Source organism: Euprymna scolopes, chromosome 28 (genome assembly GCF_053919585.1).
Source record: "Euprymna scolopes isolate OS-2025 chromosome 28, ASM5391958v1, whole genome shotgun sequence".
Lineage (NCBI taxonomy): Eukaryota > Metazoa > Mollusca > Cephalopoda > Sepiida > Sepiolidae > Euprymna > Euprymna scolopes.
Genome location: NC_136509.1, coordinates 52,294,336 through 52,310,428, shown reverse-complemented (window position 1 = coordinate 52,310,428; position 16,093 = coordinate 52,294,336). Strand labels below are relative to the sequence as shown.

Here is a 16,093-nt window from a genome sequence, read left to right as displayed (position 1 = left end):
CGTTATAGCTTAAGGTTAAAGAAGTAAGCTAGGTTATATTTGAATTTTTTCTTATAGCCTAAGGGTTAAGAAGTAAGCTAAGTAATTTCGAATTGGTTACGTTTGAATTTGTTCTTATGTTTACCGTGGGAAATAAATTTGCTTTTGGAATTCATTATGTTTATACTTTGGGGGAAGGACTTATACTTATAGCTTCAGATATGTAAAGGTGACAAGACTTAGAACCTAGGGTATAAGACTTTGACTTTTTAAGAATAACCCAATTAATAGAGAAAGTGGTGTTTTTATATTTAAGTTTTTTAATTAAAGTGGTGAGGGAATTTCCCTGGCTATTATGAGTGATTTCATTATTAAAGGAATACATGTGGTTAGATATTCTAACCTTTATTAAAGTCAAAGTGGCGCCAATATAAGTGTACATCTTGCCTGGCGTCCACGTAGTGTCAGTGATTGGTGGATTTCTGTTAGGATTTGGAGTAGGAATGTGGTTTAATTCAAGGTTGTTATAATAAGCATTAGTGGATCAAATCTGTACGGGTATACTGGAATCTGTATTTCAAGGGGAGTTTAGAATATTATAGTGTTTTGAGAAAAATAAGGCAGGTTATTATTATTATTATTATTATTATTATTATTATTATTATTATTATATTCATCAAGATTGATGTTATTATTTATTTTGTTAATGGTGACGTGGTTGTTTGTAGGTGAAACGGTTAATGAAACGGTCGGTTCACTCATTTGAAATATATTGGAGTTATATTTTGAGTATTTGACGGAAGCGGGATTTCTGTTATAGGAGGGGTATTTTCAAGTGTTGTAGGGGTGTTTCGTGTTAACTCGGTAACAGTACACGAATATGTAACATCTCTATGTGTGCAATCGTTTTTGAATGGGCAGTCTTGCTTATTGTTACAATTGCAGTTAGTTTTCTGCATTATGGGAAGTTGTGGTTTGGGCAATTTGATTTTTTTGTTGTTGTTTGAAACTATTATCGCGGAATACATTGTTTTCTAGAATCTGATTTATTTTAGTCATGTTGTGCGTTATTGCAGATGGTAAATTGTATTTTTCATTATACCCTGAATTTTCTAAAGCGCTGATGAAGATTGTTGTATTTTGGTTGAAAGTTTTTGCCTGCGGAAAATGAAGAAATTCTTCTAGAGACAGAAGATGCTATGGATTTTATAATAGAATTAGGGTGATTGGAAAACTTGTGAACCTAGAAAAGATTTCAATTGGGCTTATGGTATGGACTGTAAGATTCTTTATTATGGCTTAGCGTGGTATCAATAAAATTAGAAGATTTTTGTCCGGTTCAATTGTTATAGATAACCGAAAATCGTTTTAAAAGGCTGTGCAATTTCCTAACAGTATTATTATATTCCTTTGATCTAGCTCTAATGGGAAATAGGGCATTATCTCTACAATGACTTCCCTTAAATGTGTTTAAAATGATACTTAAGCTCTTTTAAAATGTGAAGGTCTACTAAGTCTTCCACCTCGTTAGAATTTGAAGACTCATTAGGATATCAAAGTGTCTCTTCTAGTCCAAAATTTATTGTTGAAGCGTATAAGAGATTTTCTAACTAAGAGGATTAATTTGGTTTGCAAATTCGTTAAATCAGTTTATTTTAGCGAAAATACGGACCTTATTTAAGAGGATAAGAGAAATGGACTGATAATAGTTGTTGATGCCTAGGGTTACAAAAACGGGGATATGTTTGTGTTTTAGGGCAAGAAATCAGTTAATTACAGAGATCGAGTTTTGCCAGACAGGAAGGCTAAATTTTTCTCTAATAGAGGGGATAATTCTATCTAAGATTTTTTTACTTACTGAACCTAAGTCAGAACTAAATGGGCAGACCAATCTAATAGATGGGTTGTCATAAAAATTAGTTTTATGGTCCTTTTATGGTATATATATATATATATATATATATATATATATATATATATATATATATATATATATATGCTCCAACTCTCGTCTTGACAGTCGAATTTCGATCCCGGCTTAATGAATTTTGGCTGACTACTACAGAGGAGAAAAAGAAGCGTGGCGATTTGGAAGGTACGCTTGATAAGCACGCTAGTTTCCTCCTCGTACTCTTTCGAAAGCGAACCGGTCGACTTGTGAATCCTAGAGGGAATTACATATATATAGCTAATTGTATCTAAAACAACGGACTGCTATCTGACAGGAAATAGAAAGAAAGAGAAAAACACATTGTGTCATGTTGTCAATACGTGTAGGCGACTTGCATGTAAAACCAAAATAAGGTTTTCACCTAAAAAGTTCGTGTCAAAGTTTTTATTTATTTATTTTTTTTTTTTTTGCCAGTCTATAAATACAAGATTTGGTTCATTGTAAAAATAATAACAACATTATAGCTGCAGGTATAGCAACACTAATGACCTGTGACACAGTGAAACTAACTGTCTAGCGATGATTATACATATATTTGTAAGACAATTTCATCCGTTGAGAATCTAGTGTAATTACTTGTTTATTTATATTTTGTTGAACGTTTGGAAATACTTATTTGCATTATATTTTTATTGTTAGTTTAAACAATATTTTATTGGAAACTGTATACAGTTGTCTCGTTTTTTAACTGGCGCCACTGTAATAGTTGCTAGCCTCATAGGAAATTAAATGCAATCATAAATAAGCTTTCCTTTGGGGATTTTATATAAAATAAAAAATTTTGTCTACGTTAAAACAAGATAGTTGTTTGTTCTAATCCTTATCTTTATTTTTTTAAATTAGAAGTTCGTTTGAAAAAATGTAGCTGGAAACTCAAAGCAAATAAATCACACGTCATGAGAAGGATTCGAAACTCCAAATCGACTTCTCTAGGCTAGAACGAAGGACAAATTCGCGCGTATCTTCGAAAAAAAATATCACTTTTAGTCTTGGCGACTATTCGTACCTGGTAATGGGTTGCTACAAGACCACAAACTTGGCAACCTGCACCAGCTAGAAATAATTTCTCTGAGCGAAGATAAAAGATACGCCCTGGCAGTATCTAAAGATGGCCCAACGAAATGAACATGCCATTCTCCTCCGGGTTGCCCGCAGCGAAATACCACTGTATGCCAGAACATGCTCGCCTAGCAATGTGCTAACGACCTCTGCCCCTTCCCATACAATCTTTTTATCGAGCACAGACTCGCTGCACCAACTGACACTTACAACATCTAAAGCAATGATTCTTAACCTTTTCAAAAGGGGACAAATCCTAGCCGATCTCGACGAACTCCTTAAGTTTTAATTATTATTACTAGAATGTCGGTTCCGCCAAAACTGACAGGGAAAATCTTATATCTCTCAAACAAATAATTGAAACATTACAAACATGTGCAAGTTTATATTTTACGTAATCACGATAAAATGTATTTTCCTTGAAACAAGAAACTATTTGAATTATATTCAATTAACCTCTTCTTAGTCCGTGTCTATTGGTACTTTCTTTACATTAAACGAGCACAACAATTTTTCCCAATTTTTATACAATCCTAGTAGGGTTATTCGGCATTGCCCGGAACCGTAAATAACTGAGTAGAAGAAGTTTAAAAATGTATGTGACTTTTTCTCTTACTTGGGGGGGGGGGGTACCGCTTATCAAGGCCCAGAAGCCACTATAGGATAAAGGTTAATTATCCTACAGGTAGATGGTGAGATAACACCGTGATGATCAGTAATGGAAGAAATTATATAGGGCTTAATTATTTAAGAGGACAGCTCAACAAGAACTTATTTTGATTAGACTTGAAAAGCACCATATTATAGTCAGCTGGGAAGCAACCATACGGTATTGTGTTCCACAGACGGACAATATTCTTTAAATTAAAACTTTTTGTTCTTTCTTTTTCTTTTTTTCTCCCTCTCTCTCTCTCTCTCCCTCTCTCTCTCTCTCACACACACACACGCACACACTAGCCACCTCTTTATCTTTCTCTCTTTCCCTATCCTTTATTTATCCATCCTTCTCCTTAACTCTTTCTTTCACGTCCACCCAATTCATTCCTCTCTATTGTTTTGGAAAAAAAATAATAATGTAATTCATTTACTACACAAATCACTTTTAAATATAAATATTTTTCTAAATGGTATATATATATATATATATATATATATATATATATATATATATATATATATATATATATATATATATATTGTTGTGGAGACACGCCCACTAATTAACATAGGTGGGTGAGTGAGATATATAAAGGTATCAATCACCAATACCGGGAGAGTTCTGCAACGACCGCCAAATAGGCAAGACGCCTATGTTGCCTCCAGTAATACGTGCAAAACGCCACCTACCGGAATATCTCCAACTGAAGTATATCTGAAGACATGTGAATATGTATATAACTTCTCTTCCTAATATATTATTGTTATACCTTTACTTTTAGTGTTCTTGTTAATTATTGTGCAGACTTTAAAAGGGAACGAAATTTAAATTTCCGTTCCATTTTTACAAAAACCGTAAAGCAGAGCATTCTATGCAAATTTTACCTAACTTAGTGTATTAATGTTATTTTTATTTAAGTAAAAATAATATTTAGATTTGGATATAAATTCCTAAACTCCTTTCACACTAAATAATTTAGGTGATTGAAATAGGAATCTAATTGAATATTTCCTGAATAGTAAAAAGATGATCCAGTCCACAATATATATATATATATATATATATATATATATATATATATATATATATATATATATATATATATATATATATATATATATGCCTGATTATAGGCAGAACCAACAGAAGTTTGAAACTAAAGAGAAATAAACTCACAGGTTGATGATGTAAACTACTTCGGACAAATGATTTCTGCTACAAATGACTCCGATGAAGCATTACAACATAGTACAGATCATAGACGGGCAGCTTTCTACAGAACAGATTAATTCTTTAAACTGCCTATCATATCATACGAAAGCTAAGTATCAACACGTAACGTTACACGGTCTTGGGTGTGTCAAATGGACAGATAAAACAATGGAAAACTCATTGTATTTCAAAATAAAATAATGAGGGCAATGTGTAAAGTTAACGGATCAAATTAGAAATCGCGACATTTTAGTAAAGACGAACCCCCGTACATATATCCTGCCGATAAATGGAAAAAAAGTGTTAGAACTGTACGGACACACGAAAGGATTAACAATTGGCGTAAGCATGGCCTGTTTAAAAGGAATGATGGAATGATACAAAAAAGTAAACTACCAAAAAAGATGGCGTGTTAATATATATTCCTAGACTTCCACATCAATCTTCTTGAAGACTATTAATACATAAAAAGTCATTAAAATGAACAATTTGATGGTATTGAAGCAAAGACATTATATGTATTAGTGTTAATTATGAAACATAAAAAAAGAAGAGATACAACAGAAAAATCGTATAATATTTATTTGGTCGATAAACACAATACAGACTAATAGCAAGTACTATAAGTTGCATTTTAATGCGTTTGCTCTTCTTGTTTTCCGCGGGCAATCAGGAAAATGTTTGGCTTTGTTTTAGAAAAGGTAGCTTTCTTATCATTTTCGCAATCAAGCATGCCTTCTTTCTTAGTTTTCATCTTCACTAATTGTCAAAAGCCCTGTTTACGGAGATATGATATAACAATCGGTGTAAGAATTACAAAAGCAGAGTTTGCCCGACATATTTAGGGCTGGAAAGATATATATATAAAAAAAAGACTTCTAAACAGACTTCAAATACAGTTTGAAAGACTTCAAACACAGTTTGAAAAGATAAAAGACTATTATAATTTATTCCAGATAACTTCTGCAGAAGTCGTGGAACTGGTTCACTTGATAACCCCTTGGGATTTTATAGTAGGGGAGATAATCATATTGATGTATGTCGCTGAGTAAACGCTGACATTACTGGGTGTGATTTAATACCGAATTCAATCGTTTTCAAAAGACGATTATGCTTCAGATGTTGTAAATTGAAGGTTGGGTATTTCAGCTAGTGTAAAATAATTGATAGTCAATATTCGAATGTTTTTAGAAGCATTCAAACATAAACGGGGTATTCTGGCGATGTCAGATGTGAAAAAGAACAAACGTGTGAATAGAAAAAAGTGAGGAAAGTGTAAGGATTAAAAGGTTAGAAAATATTTTCTAATTAAAATCACTGGCTGGGAAGCGAGTCGAAATAGACGTACAAAAATGGGGTCTTAGAAATGAATAGTCAAAAATACTGAGGTTGTTTCTCTTTCTTCAATCACTGTGCCAACTTATATTATGGGAACCTAAATAAAGAGCAGTCTTGAATAGTCATTTCAAAGTTAGTTCTATTAATTTGACCTGACAATATCTGTTTGATTGTCAAGAAAAAAAAGTAGGCTTTTATATATTTTATAATTTCAGCTCAACATTTTCATATAAAAAAAAAAAACGTCATCATTTCTTCAGAGTCCAGTTTCAAGAGTTTTGAACTCCATACTTAGGTATCGATCGACTGAGCAAGTTCTTCATATTTATAGAGTAATTTGTTGTAATGAAATATATTTTGTAAATAAATAATCTTCAAGAACAACCGCCCGTGTCAGAGTAGACTTGTGAGTAATGATTATTACAAAAAAAAAAAAAAAAAAAAAAGAATAGACACAACCGAACACTTTCGAATTATAGTCTCATCTCAGGGTACAGTTTAAGATTATAGTTAAAACGTAGCTGGGAGGTTGCAGAGCTTGAATAGTTGATAAGGTTGGGAAGTTGGATAAGCAGAAATTCTTTTTAATAAAAACATGCGAAGAAAGATAGATTTCAAAACCGCGAGGGAGGACGGGGCGAGCACCTCGCTTATGTATTTCCGAGACAGTTTAGTGTCGTCCCATCCCTTCCCGGGAAAAGTTTCAGAGATGCATCAACAAATTGTGATAACAAGATACATAACTAACAAGACAGACAGAAAAGGGAGAGGAGACGGTGAGTAAAGAGAGAGAGAGAGAGAGAGAGAGAGAGAGAGGGGGGGAAGAGAGATGCTGGGGAAGAGAGATGCTGGGAAAGAGAGTGAAAAGGAAAGAGAGCAAGAGACGGAGCAATATATATATATATATATATATATATATATATTGCTCCGTCTCTTCCTAAAATACTAAAATATATTTTATATATATATATATATATATATATATATATATGTGTGTGTGTGTGTGTGTGTGTGTGTGTGTGTGTGTGTGTGTGTGTGTGTGTATACAATCTATTTATATAAAAAGTATATGTTTCACATTTCAGAGACGTATCATGCTTGCATTGCAGTGGACCTATAAAATGAAACCATGGGACGCCTCTGAAAAATGTAAGAAAAATTTTTTATATAAATAAATTGTCTTTTGGCTCTCACATTTGCGAGTCAGCACCTTATATATTTCTTTCCAATGCATCTCGACTATATACACAAAGGAGTCACCACTTATCAAGGCCGAAGGCCACTCGAGGATAAGGGATAAGACGAGAAAAGAAAAACAAGCAGAAATACAGTTAGATGCGTGTAGTAAACGAGGGTACATCAATGGATCGGGTCACAGTCATATTCTTGTCCACAGTTTCCAGATTTTTTTAAACCAAATTTAGTGAATCTTGCCATTTTTTTTCAATAGTTTAGCCTTCAAAAATTGTATTTGACCTGTTTCAAAGTGTAACGTACGAATAACTGCGGAAGGGGCAAGCAGAATATTATATAGATAATAATAAATATTATATAGATAATAATAAATATTATATAGATAATAATAAATATGAAGTTCTGGACTGGAAGTGGACGCTCATAGGGGGTCCTAATTTTCAGATAACGCCAAACTACCGGCTGTTGTATAATGTGATGTCTATCTCTGTCTGAGGATGTAAGTGAAAACAAATCCCGATACCAAGATCAAACACAACTTTTCTTAAGTCGAATTTTACAAGGAATCGTATGATGATATTCTCTTTGTATTATTTTTACAATATCGCAGTATTTGCTACGTTAAGAAAACATTTCATTTTGTCACTCTCTGAAACTTTTTTTAAGGAAGAAAAATATACTTCTTAAGTTATTGCTGTTTTAGCTGGTTTCATTTGGAAGATGAAAAGAAAGGTAGATTCCCTTTACCATACTAGACAAAGGGAAGATTGTGTTTGCGCCAAACATAAAGTTACGTTTAGATCGATAAAGTATTATTGCGTCGTCACTACTTTAGCAGATTTGTACAAAGGATTTTAAACTCAATCCTTTTGGCATCATTTCGAAAATTGCCGACCGCATTCGGTGACACACACACACACACACACACACACACACACACACGTTTCCATAGAGACGCACTACAAGTTAACAAAAGAAACCCCCATTACGGCCAGTTATTCTACTCTAACAACAGGTTCTCGACAGATAATGTTTCATCCTGCTATCATTTAAAACGATGATCAATTTCAAAACAACAACGGCGAAAAAAAAAATAGAACTGTTGCTTCATTATCTTCTCCCCTTTCTTTTTTATTTTATATATACTAGCAAAACTATGCTGTTCAGGCAGCAATTACTGAGACTGTAATGTCTTTTACAGAAAAAAAAAGAAAGAATTTTCATTTGACATTTTGCTAATTTGGAGAACTACAAAACATCATTGTCGTGTGTTATTTGATATATTTCAATGTTGAGAAAAATTACTGTTCATGGACAATTTTTATTTATTAGGAAAAAACAACAACAAATATCTGATACTGTCATAACTAGGGCTATGACAACAGCATATTCTTTTCATTGTCATGACTCTCGAGTATATATCCGACACAGTTACTGAACCGAGAACCGCGTCACTCTATATAAAAGCATATCAACAGATACACACTCGAGAGTCAAAGCAATGAAAAGAATATGCTGTTGTCATAGCTCTAGTTATAACTTTCGCCAACCTACACCCAACAGTGCAGTTAACATAAATAAATACATTTTACAGATTTATATTTTCCTTTTGATTAACGTCTATATTATTATACTCCGTAAAATCCAAAAGGAAGAATTTGTGATCCAAGGTGTGACTGAATTAGGCTCCAAAAATCAAAAAAGTCAGTCAATAATGAATTGAATAAGCAAAATAAATAAATTTTTTAAAAATCCAATAAATTCAAGTAGTTCGTAAGAAATAAATTAATACATACATTCTATGCAATTAGAAAACGCTTCCCGCCAAGAAGAAAACAGTTAGAATGGACTCAGTTAAAATCTAACATCTATTTTAAATAAAATATTATGTAACGCTATTCTAGTGCTGGAGTGACACCATCTTGCATTGCTGGGCAAGTTCAGTGAATCAGGCAGTTATGTGCGGTTGATACTGTCAAAAAGTTACAGATGTCTGAAGAAACGATAAGGTGTTTCTTTTTTAGAATAATCGAAAAGTAAATCTCTCAATAGTAAATCTCTCAAAAGTAAATCTCTCAATGAGGATGACAGATTCGGACGAGCCTAGCGAGGATTGTCTGTCAAGTCGACACACATGTTTGTTTATATTGAAAAAGAATTTAAAACGAAGTTATTTTGGGATTTTTTTTTTCTCGTTAGTTTAGTCTCGATAACAAAGTTTAAGAAAGCGGGAAAAAGATCGCAATTGATGTGTTTACTTTCCCTGGGTTTACGAGAGAGAGGGCTGTAGAAAATGGTTTAGGCGATAACCGATTTCTTTGGAAAGAAAGAGAAAGATAATAAAAAGAGATTGAAGAAGAAGAAGAAAAAGAAGAAGAAGAAGAAGAAGAAGAAGAAGAAAAAGAAGAAGAAGAAGAAGAAGAAGAAGAAGAAGAAGGATTTGGAGGGGGAGAAATGAAAGAAAAAAGAAACAAAGGGAGAAAGGAAAAAAGAAAGATAGCTGTTAATTTTGATAAAGTTTAAAGACAGGAAGTAAAAGTCTTTTGCCACTCGTTCGCCGGCGGGGAGAATGCGTTTGCTCTTTCGTTGGCTGAAACCCGCTCTTTCATCCTTCGACCGACTCAATATACAGATCCCTGCTCTGAGAAAAAAAAAAATTCCGAGAATTAGTCCTGAAACCCAAGTACCTGAGAAAAACGGCATTTCAGCCAATACCGAAGTACCTTCAAGGGAAGATCTTAACGAGTACGTCTAACAACAAGCGGTTAGCCAATGTGCTAAAGGTATTACTACACGGACTTAGAATCGTGCACGTTACATGCGCTCTAAGAATCAGAGCAGTAATTTCCAGTGACAAAAAGTGTCTGGTTACATTTTGAAGGGCCCCTCACTAGACGGACTTAAGTGTAGTCACTGGGTTAGTGCACATCGTTTTCTTGCCCGAGTGTACGATCCAACCAGAAAGTATTTTTTGAGAGACTCTCTCTTAAAAAATCTACAAAAATCAAGTAATTATCCAATCAATACAAGATGTTTACCGATTATTAAGTAAAGAATGAACTTTATACAGGTATACATCTTTTTTTTAATTTTTTTTTTTTACATATCTTTTTTCCATAATCAATATATATATATATATATATATATATATATATATATATATATATATATATATATATATTGACTATGAAAAAAAGATATATATATATACGTATGTGTGTGTGTTTTGTTTTATTTTTTATTACCGTTTTATCTGTTTAGTTACACGTGTTTCGGTTGCCGAATCATATATACGATCCAGTCGGCATCCGAAACATGTGTAACTAAACAGATAAAACGGCAATAAAAAATAAAACACATATTTGCTCTGCAATAGTATTGAGCACTCTCTTCACGTTTTTACTAATTATCATTTATATATATATATATATATATATATATATATATATATATATATATATAAATGTAATTCTTAGTTCGTTATAAGCGAATAAAACCATATTTCTACGTTACCAATTTATTTGAAATTTTCAGACAACCCATCTTTAGAGTCGAGGGATGTTTTTATGTTATTAAAATAAATTTACCTCGCGAATTATTAAAATATTAAATAAAATAAATATATTTTCGTAACCGTTAGTGCGAACCTGTTTTGTTGATAAAGCTGAACTTCCGGTTCGATTCGTTTCACAGCCACGAATTGACGAAACGAAGTAGATTTCATTTTCTGTTTACTCGATAAGTAAAAAAAACAAAAAAACATAATTCATTTGTTTATCTTCCAAATTTTTTTATTTAAACATTTTTTCTTTATTATATAAGGCAAGAATATAAGAAACATGCATTTTCTCTTTTTATTAGAATTTTCCATTACACGAAATTAAGCCATAGCAACGCGTGGCAGGGAACAGCTAGTATATATATATATATATATATATATATATATATATATATATATATATATATATATATATATATATATATATATATATATATATATATATATATATATATACAGACAAATTATACTGGGTCAATATAATTCAGTAATTGTTCATATACCAATAAATTTAAGCCAAAAAAAAAGAGATAACTTAAAAAGTAAGCTACAAAATTATCATATTTCAGAATTGAGCATTCATATACTGTTTTAACAAAAACCAAGAATTCAAGAAATGGGTTAATAGCAACAAAAAGTGTATTTCATTGTTAGTTACAATTGTTTCAAGACCATTTCGACAAATTCAAACAATATGTCAAATGACAATGTAACTAACAATGAAATACACTTTTTGTTGCTATCAACCCATTTCGTGAAGTGTATATATATATATATATATATATATATATATATATATATATATATATATATATATAATGTTAAAATATTAAATTTATTTAAAAAAAGAAATTTAAGAAACAAAAACACCATTATAATCCGGTTACTCAAAGAATAAATAATTTTTTCGAGAATGTTAAAAAGTAAACATATATTTGTCCCTGCTGATAAGACAAAAAAATTACTATAAACTTGACTATCCTACATATAAAAGACTTTTGTATAAAGAACTTAATGAATCTTATAAAATAGTCCCTCGTAAGACTTTAGATTCCATTAATTCTGAGGCTAAACATTTACTGACTTCTATGAATATTTATAACTTCACTGAATTAATTTCTCCGTATAGCGCTAGAGTCACCCTCAAGGATCATAAACCTAATTTTTATGACAACCCTCTCCATCAGATTGATGTGCCCATCTAACTCTGGCTTAGGTGCTGTAAGCAAAAACATCTTAGATAGAATCATCCCTTCTATTAAAGAAAAAGTAAGTTTCCCTCTTTGGCTAAATTCAGATTCCGTAATTAATTGGTTTGCCTCCCTTAAAATTAACACCTCCTTAACTTTGACATCCAAAATTATTATCAATCAATTTCTCCGATCCTTTTAAATAAGGCTCTAATCTTTGCTAAAAGAAATTCTGACTTAACTAATTTAGAAATTAAATTAATTCTCCTAGCGAGAAAGTCCTTTATACAATTTAACAGTAAGTTTTGGACTAGAAAGGACACCCCTAATAATTTTGACATCTTGATGGGTGCTTCTGACTCTGCAGAAGTTATTGATTTAGTGAGACTCTACTTGCTGAAAGAACTAAAACACCACTTTAAACATATTCAAGGGGCCTTTATAGAGAAGATGCCCTTTTCACTACAACAGCCAGGCCAAGAGAGTACAACAAAATAATTAAAAAATTCCATAACATCTGTAATAACTTTGACCTTTCTATAATTATCGAACCGAACAAAAAACTTCAAATTTTCTAGACGTTACACTTAATCTTAATACCGAAACTTATAGCCCCGATCATAAACCCAACCTTACGCTTTTATACGTCCATAAATCTTCTAACCACCCCACCTCAATTATAAAATCTATAGTACCATCCGTCTCTAGAAAAATTTCTATTCTTTCTGCTGATAAAAATTTTTTTGATCAAAATGCTACTTTCTTCAATAATGCCTTAAGGAACTTAGGACACAATGAAAAGATTAAATACAACAATTATGCTCCTCCTGCTGGCCGCCTTTAATCTGTAATCACACACAATACGACTCGCAATAAACCAGTTCAAATAACAAGATCTGCAGTTATCAATAACAATGAACCAGTCTACATATATAATCCAAACCAAAATACTAATCGTAATACCTCTAACCCACCTAGTTGCCTCAGGAAAAAGAAAAATATTTGGTTTAATCCTCCATTTAGCGTAAGTGTCAAAACCAATATACCTAAGGAATTCTTCAACATTATACAAAACTCTTTCAAATACGCACACAGATATATTCTATTTTCAATAAAAACGCAATAAGGATTTCTTATTCAACAATGCCTAATTTAGCACAAATAATCTTAACATCTAATAACAAAAAATTAAATTAGCCCAAAAAATCCCTTTCCGAATTAAACCCAAAACTAACTGTAATTGTAATAACAAACATCGTTGCCCACTTAATGATGATTGCATCCATAAAGATGTTATATATTCATGCACAATTACTGAGCTCCCACGCAATCCTCCCATAACAGACACTAATATTTTGTCTTCAAGTTATCCTTCTTCCCATCCTCGATCTGATATATTTACTAATCCAATATACCACTCGAGCAGCCCCTCCATCTACAATCATACAACTAGCAATAATAATAATAATAATAATAATAATAATAATAATAATAATAATAATAATATTTCTCCTAACAGCCATCCTAACAACACTCATTATCCCCTCCAAAACAGTCCTCGTAAAATCATTGTTGCGCCCTTTGTTGAACACAATGAACAAAATTCAAGCTATTTAACTAATACAAATCAGCAAATTAATATTAATTTCAAACCTCGAGCTTTTAATAAAGTACATACATATATCGGCGCTACTTCAACATTAATTAAGAAAAGAATATCAAACCACATTTCTTCTTTTAACAACCATAATTCTAATAATAACCAAGGAACTTCTCTAACCACTTTAATTAAAAAACTTAATTCTAATAATACCCCCTTCTCAATCAAATGGGTTATCATAAAAAAGTTAAGTCTTATACTCCAGACTCTAAGTCATGTCGCCTCTGCACAACCGAAGCTATAACTATAATTACTTCCCCTCAAAGTAACAATATAATAAATTCTAAAAACAAACTGATCTCTTTCTGTAAACATGTCCAAATTTAATTATGATAGTTTTGAAATTACATAGCTATTACTTTAACCTTTCAGATATATATAATTTTTCTATAACATTATCGTTTTTTACATACTTTCTTAATACTTTATAACTTAATAATCCTTAATTTTAATTCTTTATTTCTTCTTTGTTTGGCCGGTTTTTTATCTGCAATTTCCGTTTTAGTGTTTAAATATTCCTAAATAAATATATCAATCTACCTACACATTCATATCCTGTGTATATATTTACTTATATTTTACCATATGCATTTATTTACATACTTGCTTTATCCGGAATTTGCAGATACCGGCCATTTTCTCCCCTTGAAAAATGTTTTTTTTTCATTCCATTTGGTGTCTTTTAATAACTCCTGTTGATATTTTCTAAAGTTATAAATTGTATATTTCAGTTGACCTCTTTTTGCCCTATATTTTTGGCGCCTTTTAACGTCATCTTGTCTGGGTCATTTTGACATTGGTTTTTCTATTTTCTATTTAATTCAATCACCATTCAATTTTTTCTTCACTCATTTTTCTTAATTACGCCTTGCCTTGGCAGCCAAGTCTAACGCATATCTTATTTTTCTTTCCCCTTTTCCTTGTACCTATTTGTAAATTATTCCACGGATTTTGGCCTTTTGGATTATTTTGGATCATCTTCCAATTACGTGATTTCCTTGGATTTTACTTGTGCGAATGGAAATTTAACTAACTTTCTTGGATTTGCATTTTTGGATTTTACCGTAATTGGATACTTTACCTTTCACTAGACTATCTATTCACGTGAAATTACTTTTTTCTTCGCCCTATTCCCTCTGCTTCACTTTTTGTTATCAAGTAAGATCTTTGACTTACTTGTAGTTTCATCAAATACTTTTTCCGATCCCGAATTTTGCTAAATCTTACCCTCTGATGAGAACGAAAGTATTTCTTCGAAACTCCGCGGATTAAGGACTATCCACATATTAAGTGTTTCCTTTTCAAATTAAATATTTTCAATATGTTTTATTAACTATTTGCTCTTATATATATATATATATATATATATATATATATATATATATATATATATAACTACTTAATTTACTCACATAAAATTAATATACGAAAGTATAGATTTATGCGTAAACTTTAAGTATTTACTTCAAAAGTGCTCAATACGTAGGTAGAGCTAGTTAGTGGATGAAACGCGGAATATTCAATGTAGCTTAATCGCCATATATATTTTATAAATTACTATATATATATATATATATATGTATATATATATATATATATATATATATATATATATTGCCTACAAAACCCCCCTTCTTTATTTGCTGCTACATATATGCTTAAAATAATCAACCGAAACTGAACAAAATATATTGTATTTTGGGGAGTGTGAAAAAACAACTGTGCACGTATCAAATTTTAAGGTTGAAAATCCGAATTTTGAATGTGTTTAAGTTTTCATCTTTTGTGCTTTGAAGTGTGAAATCCGTTGAATATGTTAATAATTATTATTATCTTTCCGATTAACATATATATACACTGCGTATCAAATTATTAACGAGTTTACATTTTTTTAATATTCAAGGAACGAGTGAATAAAATCCATGAAACTTTGAGAAAGTGCTTACAATACTATTCAGCTACTCCAGTCAAAAAATAAAAGTATTTAAAGCAGTATTAGCGAAACTATGGTAAAAGATAGGAATATCTGTTGATTTAAGTGTGTCAAGTTATTAAGGAGGTTGAGGAAAAAACACAATATACTCATAACTTGTTTATTGAAATAATATTCAAACATTACATAGATTAGGAAAAATACTTACAACACAATAACTACATAGCAATTTCTATGTTGACATAATTAGTAGGGCATATACGATTCGTTTTTATGAATGACTTGTAAAAGACGTTGGCCCACAGAATTAATCAAATTTATGATTTCGTCAACAATTTGTTAGTTTTAACTAAACAACAA

General features: G+C 31.4%; 1 protein-coding gene across 3 annotated transcripts in view; it reads left to right on the top strand.

Annotated features, from left to right (window-relative positions):
• LOC145249618 (histone-lysine N-methyltransferase SETMAR-like) overlaps nucleotides 1-16,093 on the top strand; it is a 185,997-nt gene that overhangs the window by 146,842 nt on the left and 23,062 nt on the right. The window contains exon 1 of one of the 3 annotated variants that reach the window (XM_080111344.1): nucleotides 7,197-7,346. The exons of the other annotated variants lie outside the window; for them this stretch is intronic. The gene's annotated coding sequence lies outside the window, so the exon portion shown is untranslated. Of the gene's footprint in view, nucleotides 1-7,196; nucleotides 7,347-16,093 lie in introns of those variants that run through there. 3 annotated transcript variants of the gene reach the window in all.